The sequence below is a fragment of the Corvus hawaiiensis genome, chromosome 1 (assembly GCF_020740725.1).
Source record: "Corvus hawaiiensis isolate bCorHaw1 chromosome 1, bCorHaw1.pri.cur, whole genome shotgun sequence".
NCBI lineage: Eukaryota > Metazoa > Chordata > Aves > Passeriformes > Corvidae > Corvus > Corvus hawaiiensis.
In genome coordinates this window covers 64,677,149-64,689,834 of record NC_063213.1, presented here as the reverse complement: position 1 = coordinate 64,689,834, position 12,686 = coordinate 64,677,149, and positions in this window count along the sequence as shown.

Sequence of the window (12,686 nt, the reverse complement as noted above, 5' to 3'; positions counted from 1 at the left end):
ATTTATCACACAAGAAAATAAAATCCTTAATTTTGATATGCTGTACTATCCGTGGTCAGCCACCTAATGGCCTGGGTTCAGCTAAAAGCCAGCAGAAATTCTCCTTTGGCATAAATGGAAAGGACTTGCATCTTCACATCTGGAGCCCACTGGTTGTCTCCAGGCATCCATGACTGGTGGTGCAGTTGTATCTGCAGATACACTGTGGCCATGGGATGGTTCTGCAGATACGTTTCATAGTGGAGATGAAATGTAAAGAGGCAGCATGACAGGTTTCCAGATGGTGCTGCCTCTTCAGTGAGCAAAATACTCCATATGCAAGTTGGCTATACATGACTGTTGGCTTCTTCCAAAAATAAAGCTGGTCATTAACATGATTCCGTTCTTTTTTGTTGATGTTATTAAACTGAGAAATAAATCAAGTATTTGTGGGTATGTAGGAAGGAAGGCAAATAAAAGAAAAAACAGAAACCCAGAAAGAGGCAAACCCAGACAGCAAATGGCATGAAAGCACTTGCAGAATTAGGTTGTGTGTCTCTGCAGTGTTTTTTTTCATTTTTCACCCTGCCATAATATGTGGGAAAATATCATAATGTGCTGATACACTGGAGGGACACAGTGGGCTTCTGTTCCTGTTCCTTGAGGGGCTTTAGTTTATTGAGACTGCCTTTAATTACTGGGATTGAAATTATAATCAAAGAAGGGCTTGAATAGGGATGTTGATATTTCTTGTGTCCACAGAAGTGAGAAAAATACCTCAGGCCAAGGTTGCTTCCCCAGAGATATGTTTGCTCAGTTATCTAACAGATCTTGCATTTGGCAATGCCTATATTTAATTACGACTTCAGAATCATGGTAATAGAAAACTGTTTATCCTCTGCCCTTAGACTCTTAGATGTCAGGCTGATCTGCTGCTCTTTTCCAACTCCCTGATGGAACTGCAGTGAATAACAAGCTGGTGCTTCTGGATGCACTGTGCATAAATACTCCTGGAAGCTACCCAGAAAATACCCTCCAGGAAAATTCCAGAGACACTCTTGATGATTCACTCAGCGCTAGTGAACCACCTAACTGGATGTGAGCACTCACCCTGTCATAAAGGGCTTAATCTAATAAGCAAAACAGGAGTCTTGACTCCCAGTCCTTTTTATTTCGCTTCTTCTTTCAAAGCCATCTGCTTCTCCGACCTATTTCAGAACATGCAAATTCACAAGCGAGGTGAAATTTCCCATGGACCAGTAGCCTGTGAAATGTAATTACTGTGCTAATTTTGAATTCCAAGCGGTCAGCACAGGCTAGGAGTGCTCACTCAGCAAACGTGTTAACACAATTACAACGAATATTAAAAAAAAGCCATGTTGAGATTTGGCAATGACTCTGAAAAATGACAGGTAGCTTTTTTGGGGTCAGAAAACAGACAACAAAATGCCTGATAAATGTTTGGGGGGTTTTTTATGATGCACAGATGCATTCTCAATAGAAACAGTTGAAGGCAAAAGGAAATGATAGCAAGAGCGCATCGCATCCAGGCTGCTTTCCCAGCAACGCTCAGAAAATGAGAGGCTGTTATGAAATCTGTGCTCCCTTGTGAGGTCTTTGCTACCTTGGATGACCTCTGTCAAGTTATGTGCTCATTCAGCACTGCAGCCTGTCTGTAACAGGGGCTAACGACACTAAGCCTGCTGGATAAATCCATGTGGGATTTCTGACTGTGCAATGCACAGCATTTCAAGGTATACAGTATGCCAATTTGACAGTATCAGTGACAGGGGTAAGGCTGAGAAGCTGTTTCAAAAAAATCTTAGAAAAATCCTGCTTATAAGTCTCCCATCGCTTCACAGTGGAATAGAAGACTGAGATTTAATACTGTATTTTAATGTAAATAAATTTACGGCTTCCAGTGAAGACAACACATGGCTGATTTTTTTTATTCTTTCAGGGATGCCTTTGGGATTCACCTAGTATTAAAAAAAGAAAAGAAAAAGAAAAAAAACCTGTTTTGATTATGATAGCAGGTGGTATATTATCCAATCTCTGGAGTAAATTGTACTAACACAGCCTTGCCAAAGTAACCAGGAATGTCAATTTTGCCCATTAGCACCTCTAACTCCAGTGGTGGGTTTCAGGCTATGGTGCTTTTGCAGAGGGAGCTCAGCTCAATGAAGCAAAGCCCCAGATCTCTTCTGGGGAAGCAACACTCTTTGACCTTCTGTGCTGCTTACCTTGGAAGAGGAGCTACAGGCACTGCTGGTGTGCTCATGGCAGGACCTGAGGGAGCCAGAGTGACAATCATATTGCACTTTGACTCCATTTCTTGGGAGGGCTTATGTGCAAGGGGTGCATGGAGTGGAAGGGGGAATATGTTTCCCTGCATCCAAGACTAATTTCAATCTATTGTGGCATAGACAGAAGAATCTGATGTACTCAGCAGGAAATATATGGAAGAGATTCCTAATGCAAAAATAAGACAAAATGTACTGAGGGGGTGTGGGGTGGGGGTGTGTGGAATTAATTTTGATATACATGCTTAAATCAAACAGCCCAGTGGTTACAGCACTGCTTCAGATGTAATCTGACTTTGGTTAGATGTGGCGGAAAATCCAGTTACAAAAGGCAATTGCTCTTCCCCCTTGGCATTTCCTGTCAGCACAGTAGGGTTTGGGGGCAGAAGAAGTTGTAGGGGTGCTGTGAGATGAAAGTGCCCAGCAGCACAGGGCTCTCCTGCTGCAGGTACTCGTGGGAGTGTGCAGAAGCTGCCCTGCAGATTCAGGACAAGCATCTGCAGTGTAAATGTGTTTTAACAACCAGGCAACAACATCCTACATCACACGGCTGGCATCGTGTGGGAGCTCCACGAAAAAGCAGAATTCAAATCCAGCTCTCCAGCCCTGAGAAATGCTGCTTTAAGCATAAAGCCAGTTTTCTCCTCCCTCCCTGATGCTAGCATGTTCTCCAAGTCAGAATCATTTGAGTGAGAAAGGGTAGGAAGAAAAATAACCATGACAGAATAGAATATATATATATGCAGAGATGCATCGATATATGTGAATACATGCATCTATATGATTTGGATGGCACACACACAAGGGTTTTGCGTAAACAAGATCTTTTAGGATTGCAAAACAACATATTTTTCCTTCGTGTCATTCTTAGAAAATTTTAGTTGAAGTTTAAAAAAACCTCCATCAATCTGAAACAGACAGGCAACACAGTAAAATCAATTCTAAGTGATGCAAATTGGCACAGTTATTTGAATAGTGTTATAGGCAGACATAATAATTGTTGCTGCCTGCCTATATTAAAACGTTTCTGCTATTCAAAGCCTTCCATGAGCTACAGTTCTCCTTTCTCTTAAGTAGTTGTCTGAGCTTGTTTGCTATTTATAGTAAAACAATACTGAACATTTTGCTGCCATGTGAGGTCACAGGACAAACATAATGACAGACAAATGAAAGCACAGGCAGACAAAACCGAGGGGTCAATGTATAGATGTCTGACATTATATCTGGCTGGAAATGATTCCAAAAGTCAACATATGCAAGTACTTAAATGTGGCTTATATTTTCTCTTTGGTCCAGGGCCCTGACTTCCTTAACAGCAAACACTCGCAAACACACCATCTGTTGTTGAAGAGTGAGCAGTTTAATGAAGAGGATCAGATTCTTTCCATCTCACTTATTCCTTGGTGCCCGTTCCATTTTCTGGGCAGTTGTCTGCAAGTAACACAGAATTTCCTTAGGTTTCCTTGAGCTGTTGTTCAGACTCTTAGCTCATTAGACTGGTGATTTGGAATGCAATCAAAGACGTCAAATATATTTTATGATTTTTAAATAATTTCCTTTTAAAATGAAAGAGACCTGATGGAAACACTCAAGTGTTATTGTCAGAGTAGCTGTACAGTGTTTTAAAATGAAAGTGTAGCATCAGCAACAGCAGTGATACATGCATGTACCTGTGCATATGCAGCCTCTGCAGTCACCTCAACCCAACTTTCATCAATCTGTCAACAAAGGGACATGATACTGGTGTCCCAGTGTTCTTCTTCATATGGAACATTTCTTGTGAGCTTTGGGACCACGATTTAGGGTACATCTCCCACAGCGCACTCCCCACACTGACCTGGAGAACTCATATCTTGTGGGCTTTTGCCTTTCTCCAGCTAAACAGCTTCACATCCTTTCCCTGCAGCTTCCCGGTGCTCCTTTCCCACTACAGGCCTGGCAGGAGGAAAAGGAGGACTTTTGCTCCAGGACATGATGAGACTCACTGAAGATTCACCCAGCCAGCAGCCACATTAAGCAACCAAGCAAGGAGCCCATGAGCAACCAGAAAACTTAGTTTCCATAAACCCAAGCCATTTATTTCTCTAACCCCACTACACAGCTGAAGAAGCATGGCAATCCAGGTGGAGCAGCAGAGGCTGCCATATTCCATCCCTGTCAGCTACCCCCTGTGGCAGTTTGGCCCTACACTGTGTTTGTGCCAAGGAAAGTGCCAACAGGGGCCATGTCCACACAAAGACATAACTGGATCCATCCTTAATGTTGGAGATGAAGGTCCTCTCATGTCACTGTCACCATGAAATAGGGCCTCAGATATGCCCCTTTATACAGTCCAGTTGGGTTAACATCAGTATGGAGAAACTGGAAATCCTGTTGGTCATAGCAGCATTGATGGGAATGTATGGTTTGGTGGGATAAAGGAAACAAAGCTCAGAGAATAACTGATATCTCATCCTAATTAATGTCCATGTAAAGAGTCCTACAGCAAAATGAGACATATAACTCACCTCCCTTAGTCCTAAGCAGCTCTGGAGAAAAAGTTCACTTGTCAGAGAAACAATCACAAGGGAAGAAGCACAGTTAACTCACCCACCATGAGCACTTCTCTTTTAACAGAAAGGCCTGTCTTTTGTAGGAGGGCATGGCATTTTCCAGAGGATGGAAACTCCAAGGTAGTAATTACCCGATTCTTCAAATTAAAAAACAGGGGGAAAGAATGAGTGTCAGGGGGAACGAACATGTGTCACTGTTTAACAAATACAAGAGATGTGCCCATGTCTCTGCACAGTTGAGATCCTGATTTAGGTGACAGTCTTAACTTTGAGTGTCCAAGCTGGAGGTTTATCTGGTTTTGCTTCAATGTTCCTTACAGATAAAAACCATGACCAAAGTCTAGAGAGCTTGAACACTGGCCTTGGGCCTATATTTGTGTCAAACTCTCGCACCTTGTAAGAAGATCACTAAGAGGAAATACAGATGTCACAAAAATCTTTTAGGCAGATGATAAGAACCAAAAATTCCAGTCTAGACTAGAGTCTGCTTCAGGCTAAGTCACTGACAGTAGAGAGAAACAAAGGTTTAGGAGGAATAAACAATTAGCAACTCTGATTTATTGGAGACTGTTCAGGAAACATTGCTATAAATTCTTTCTCATCTTGGATGAGTTAGCTAGAGACATGTTTCCTCTCAAAGCCTTTGTAGATTCAAGAACACCACTAGGAAAATCCCAGAATTACTGACGGCACTTTAGGTGCCTAGTTGGCTTTTTCTTCAAAAAGGTATTAGTAGCATCACCAGTTTTGGACTACACATCCGGAAGACCAGCTGTCTTTTGCTTCTTTGATATTCAGTTCATCGGAGATCCAAGTACCCACGCTGTGCCATCTCATGTTTTAAAAAATGCATCGATGTCCTTTGTGAAAAAGGCAAAAGATGAGAGGAGACAGGTGATTTGTAGGAAGAACCAAAACACAGTAGGTGTCTGTAGGGATTTGGGGATTTGGCTTGAATTAAGAGTAGAAGTAAGAATTTGCTATGTAGCAAAGAATAGAGCAGCATGCAGGCAGAAGGTGATATAGAGTTGAGGAAGCTGGAACACTTCTGGAATTTGGATCCAAGAAACAAAGAGTGCAGAAAAGGACGCTCAGAAACGGGAGACTGAGCCAGGAGTGATAAGCAGGGAAGTGTTTTGTGGAGGGAGGGGGAACAAGGAGATTACAAGTAAAGCAGTTGGTGGCTGTGGAGGGCAGAATACCATGCTGAAGACAGAACATTACATTTTGAGACATTTTTCATGAAGGTATCCTTCCACTAAGATATCTGGCACCATGAAAATTAACCTTCAGATAAATGTATTTTGATAGGGATGCATTGGACATAGAAAAGGGAATTTGCAACCATGTGGGGGAATCAGGAAGTGGTCCTAAGAGATTGAAATATCACCTTGCACGTGGATAATACTTACGGGTGGGTATCCAGTAAGGTGGTGGTGAAGCTGCAGAATATTTCATACAACACTGCTCTATCCCTTTCACAAACAGGCTGTGCAAGGAAAGGCTCCAAGGACAAATGTGCCCCAATGCAATCCTAAAGGACTCCAGTCTTTAGAAGAAATTCAGGGAGACAACACTCAGCTGAGGATTAGCCATGAGGGTTTTATCTATGCCAAAACAATGTTGTTTTTATATGACTGGTATTACATAAAGAAGGGTTTAGCAGCTTGGGGTTGTTAGTTTAACATTTGCATAGCCAAGAGTGAGGAAAGAAACAGCATATGGTGCAATTTATTATTAGAAACCGCAGCAAGGTATTCAGTTTCGGGGGAGTTTCCCTTTTTCTTCTTGTCACTTGTTCCTTACCCTTGTTAGTTCCTCTTTCCACAGTCACATGTTCCCCTCCCGCTCAAGGACATGATTTTCAGCATGAGCTGTGCTGCTGATTTTACAGTCACTAGGCTGTGCTCAGTTTCTGGTGTTACTCTGCCTCTTTCCATCACTACAGAGCTCCCTGCCAGAGAGAGGAGCTACTGTTTGCAATCCATGACCATGAAATAATGACCACGAAGGGGCCACAAAGATGCTCAGAGGGCTGGAGCACCTCTCCTATGCAGACAGACTGAGACAGCTGGGGTTGTTCAGCCTGGAGAAGAGAAGGCTCCAGGGATACCTTAGGGCAGCCTTACAGTGCCTAAAGGGAGCCTACAGGAGAGCTGTAGAGGGACTTTTGATAAAGGAATGCAATGGTAAGACAAGGGGAAATGGCTTTAAACTGAAAGAGGGCAGGTTTAGATTAGATATTATGAAAAAGTTCTTTACTGTGAGGGCGGTGAGGCACTGGGACAGGGTGCCCAGAGATGTTGTGGATGTCCCATCCCTGGAAGCATTCAAGGCCGCGTTGGATGGGGCTCTGAGTAATCTGGTCAAGTGGAAGGTGTCCCTGTCCATGGCAGATGGGGTTGGAACTAGATGGTTTTTAAGGTCCCTTGCAACACAATATTACATGATTCTATGATTCTATGACCTTGGCTTGCAGGACATGGCAGTTAATTTTGACAGAAACTCTTCAGTAAGAACAGGACTTGAGGGGGAAATGCCGGAACTTACACACGTGGGAACCTACCCAGCATTGTGGTCTTTTGGGTAACAGCATCCATTGTGGCAGCACATTTCTGTCTCTTTTTTCCTTCCAAAAGTTTTTCCACACCTTTTATTCCTACCAGTGTTCTCCAAGAAGAGGCTGGCAATTATTCTTAAGACCACAAACTATTTTCTCTCCCTCTCTCTTCTTAAAAAGAAAGTCTTTTTCCTCCTGTTGTAGCAGAGGCATTTTTCACCCAGGGAATAGATCGACTGTGGTCATTTACTTCTTCATCCCCAAGGGAGGTTCAAATGCACATCTCCCCCAGGGCTGGAGAGCTCTCCTGATAAGGTTGTAAAGCACCACTTTCAGTGTGCTAAGTATAAAGATCCTGCACCTGCCCTTTAAGAACATACACAGTGTTGTCAGTGGGTTGTTCAGGCAGGGTGCTCTCAGGCCACTCCAGTATTGCTTCACTTGGTGCATCTTGGAGAGGGGAAGAAGTCAGCTGCTCAAAACCACAGCAGAGCTGAAGGCATTTTAAAAACATTCCAGTTCAAACAGTGACCCAGGCAAACAGTTTTAAGGTCAAACACAGACACCTGGTGTGTCAGTGTACCTTCAGGGCCAGTTTGCTGCTGGGCACGTGCTTTTTGCATTGCCCTTTTGGAACTTCAGCTTCTGAAGCAAGACTTGGTTTGTCTTTGCAGCACAAGTCCAATTTTTGTCTGTGTCTCTGTGCCTGGTTTATTTCAATCATCAATACTGCTTGAATGAGAGTCCTCTATTGACTATTTATAGTTCTAAACAAGGAAAACAAATACTGTCTCTTTAGATGAGATGCCAACGTCTCTGTAATTCCCGCAGTTGCAGTGCTATGATTGGAATTTGGTGCCAGATGCATGGATTCCTCAGACAAACAGCTTTCTGGCAGGAGAGAGGAAGATCTGGCTCTGGCAAGTCTGTTTATGTAAAAGTTGCCATGTTACTGGCTCTCGTTACCTACGTTGGCTTGATTTGAAGAAGCAGAGAAGCCAGACACCAACTACTGGATAAAACAGACCGGGCTGGGTGCCTTTACACACAGATACACCTAGTTATTCCCATTGGACCCACTAAGTGACCCTGACAGGGTAGCTACAGACAAACAGTCTAATTTAGGCACCCCAATGGTGAGAGGAAAGATTATTTTATACTGATTTCCTTTTTTCTTGCTGCCAGAGATGGTGCCCTTTGCATTCCTGACAAGGCACAGAAAGAGGTGGGGGTTGGTGTGTGCATCATCCTCACTGGACAGGCTTGGCCAAAGCAAGTCAGATTGTTTCCTGGAGCAGAGTTTATGTGAACAGCTGCTAGAAGAAGAAGGGTTGGCTTCAGAGCCTGGATTCCAGAAATAACTGGTAAGAGAACAGAAGAGTCTTCAAGAATAAGGAAGGGTTAGCAAATAGCAGACATGCTAAATCAGGTCACTCAGGAGAGGGTCAAAGTGAAAGCAGAGAAAGGCATCAGCTTCCAGGATCAGATTGGTTTCCCACCCACCCCAGCCTCCAAGCAGCTGAAATGAATTCTGCCTTTTAGTTGATGAGAAATCAGCAAGTGACCTGTTGTTAAGCTCTGGTAAAGCTGGTATGGTCTGTTTGCTTGACCTTTTACTTTCAGGAACTTGGCATATGCATGAGTGCTTTGGAAGTTTGCTGCTAGCCAGCCCCCACAGGTGCCCTATCCTGGCATGAACCAGAGGTCATGCTGAACCCCGCTCACCATCTCTGAGCACCCGGGAGCATCAGCCCCATTCACTCTTCTGCATCCCTTGTGTCCCACTCTCAAACGGAGAGAGTTTTCAGAGTTGTCACAATTTGTGTTCTCTTAGTACTGCACCCATCAGTGACTCTTTTAGCCAGGGCTCTGAGAGTCCCTCCTCAACATTCCTCCTAGCTCACACCACCCTTTGCAGGAAACTAGAAGGCCCAGAAACCATGATAGCTTTTACCACCCAGTGCTGTTGAAGGTCATGTTAAACCATGGAGTTCCAGTTGGTGGTTTACCTTGCAGTCATGTGATGCTCAGGGCTCCTTGCAGACAGGGAGGTTTGGCTGTGGCCTGTCTGAAGAGTGCTGCAGTGGGAGTTTCCCTGGCGCATTACTGGCCTGGCAGTGGCTTGCATGCCCCAGCATGCCTCCTCTCCTGCCTGGCCCTCTCCTGCTTCTCCTAGTCTGCATCCCACCCAGCCCTTCATGCTAAGGGTCAGTGGTGTTCTTGCCAGGCCACCTGTCCCAGGGGAAGCCACAGCCCTGTACACTATAGCAGGAGCCCCCACCCACACTTCATCAAAACTGCACTCAGGCACTGCCTTGGAAAGTGCACCTTTCTTCCAGCAGTGTACCCAGGTTGTACGTTTTTTCCCCTCCACAATTTTACTTTCTAAACCCATTTGTCAGTTCCTGCTTTCTGTTTTAACAAGCTCCAGCTTGCTGAATCTGAGGGCACAAAATGACTGAAGCATTTGCCTGGCACTACAGCATTCTTTCACTGAAAATGGTGGTGGTGGTGATTCCAGAAGTACTGCGGCTGGGTAGGAGTCTGTGGCTCAGACCCAGGAAGCCGTGACCGACCCAGAGAGAGTGTCCCACAAGGGACAGTTTTCCAGAGGTCTGTGGCGGTCCCTCAGCCGCCGGGGTGCTTTCGCAGAAAGGTGCCTGTCTCAGCAGGCTGTCAGCTCTTGAGTGATTTCAGCGAGAGTGACTTCAGCTCTTGTTCTGCGAGGCAACCCCAGGCCAGAGCAGGAGAGAGACGAGAGGCCCGTACAGCAGCTCTGCATGGGGCAGCTTTATTAGTCCACAACCCACGAAGGGGAGGCTAGGGACGAGCTCTCTGAACTCAAAGGGGGAGAAGGGTAGAGAAGGGATACAAGGGTGGGTGTGAGAGGGTAGAAGCCAATGGGTTACAAAGAATCTACATAGGGTCTCCCAGAAGATCATGGTTCTTGTTTTCTCTCACCCTCACCGTGAAGTGCTGCCTTTTACCAAGGGGATTTTGCTGGGAGGTTACACATCTACTTATCTCAGCAGGCCTCCCTCCAGGGCAGGGGTTGGGCATACCCCACACAGAAGTATGTTTGACCAGGCATTACTGAACCTAAAATTTGTCAATTCATAATTTTAACACTCCATGGAGTTTGCTGTTCAGAAGCATACACAGGAAATCTGAGCTGTTATTTTCCCTGTCTTTGATCAACATGCCACTGTGCTGCTGTGAAGTCAAACAGCGTAGGCTGACAGATGAGAATTTTCCCCCGAGGGCATTCTCCTAGGAAGGCAACACTGCTGATTTAACAAGGAAATAAATCTCAACATATATGAATGCTGCTGTGTACATGCTTTTATGGCACTTGGGGAAGAAATCAAAATAATTTAAAAATGCAGAAGCCTTCATTCTACAGTTCTTTAGCATCTGAACATTTGTATGTAGCTTGAAATGAGCAACTACGAGCTGGAAGACGGAGCTGTGCCTTTATAACAGCTATAGCTTGGAACAATCTCAACATGCTGCCTTTGGAGCCCCTCACCAACTGAGCTCTCCATAAACAGAGACCTTGGTGCAGCAAGGGGAGGATGAAAGACAGGGAGATACCAGTGGAAGTTCGGGACTTCGCATCCCTGTCTTATTTCTTAATAACACTCAAGTATAACTGCTTTAGTAGAATCTGTCTTCTCCAGTTCTCCCACATGTACCCCTCTCCCCACAGGGCTGCTCTTAAATGCTTTTCTACCCTCAGGAGGTGCACATCACTAGCAAGGCTCTGGCTTGGATTGACCCAGCACGTCATGTTGTCTCTGAAGGTGTTTTTCCCATTTAGGTTGTAGTTGTGGTGGAAATTTGAGACTATAGCCCTTTAAAGTGACATTGCACACACCCAGTGGGATTACAGCAGCTGCACTGCAATTCTGAAGATCAAGTTGTACCAGCTTTGGGTAGCAGACTGGTACAGGAGCTGACTTAGGTGTGAGAGGTGCCAAATGAAGCTTTGCGATCAACCCTCCTGCTCCTGAGGAAGTGTCAAGGACACAAACTCCAGTTACTCCCACAAACTGTGCTGTTGTTTTCTGGTTTGGGATTTTGTTTTTTTCCCCCCCTACTATCCATTACAACATTCCAAGCATCTTAGGAGAAAGAACAGCACTTCAGCAAACAAGACCTGACTTTTTCTGCAGTATGACTAACTGCCAGGTGGAGTTCAAGATTTCCTATTGTTGCCTTTACACTCTTCACAGCACTCAGCAGCTCACGTGGACCAGACACAGTTACTCCTTGCAATAAAGTGTACTCCACCTACAAACATTGAGCAACACAAGTCAGAGCAGTGTTGGATCGTTAAGCAAAACTTTCCTAGGAGAGCATGATCAACATTTCAAGCAATGCTTCTGAAGAAAGAAGTCTGTGAACAAATCAAAGCGATTCTTACATAGTTTTACATCAAATGTCTTCTTACATAAAAACCAACAGAGGCTTGTGTGGTGATTTACACCACTTGGAAGAGGTGAACTGCTGATCAATTCTCAGAACAGGCAACATCGTTTCATTAAAAAAACCACAAACCCACAATGACTGGGGACCCCTCCTAACGCCACGGTCTGCTTTGCCAATACAGACCCAGGTTCCCAGCAGCTTCAGGCACAGCCTGCACCAGGCCAGGCTCCTGCATGGACTCCGACCTCACAGCTTGGGCCTGCACAGCTTTTCAACACTAAACAGGGTATGTTTACAGAAGCCACAGGCTTTGCCCAAATTCCACCACTGCCAAAGAACCGGTCTCAAACCCTACCTTGATTAGAGTTCAAACTACTGGAATTATTTTTATTAGCAAGGTCTAATGACACAGTCAATTTAATAACAAGGACCTAGAGTTCATGCTTGCCTATGTTAACAGCTTGATCATGTTGCATGCTGTAAATCAGATTCCTATATTAACATCTATTTATATTAATTTACAATCCATTTCAGCCAGCTGCCATAATGGATTAGATATTACTAACATAATTTGGTTGTAATCTTGGGAAGCAAGGAAGGTTTGATCAAGCATTACTGTATGCTGGTACAGTAGCTGGATCCAGTCTTCTCTGAACACACTTGTACACCCACTCCTTCCCTTCCTTGTCATAGCAGAGCACAGCCCTGGAAGTGTGCAAGCACCATCTCTTCAATAATGTGAAAGGAGAATTTTAAGTTAGCAAGTCTGAATAGCTCCAATCAAAAAAAGACACCAACACATCTGTAATTAAGAACTTGCTAGACAGGACTGCTGGAACTCCAACTCTCTACTCGCACGCT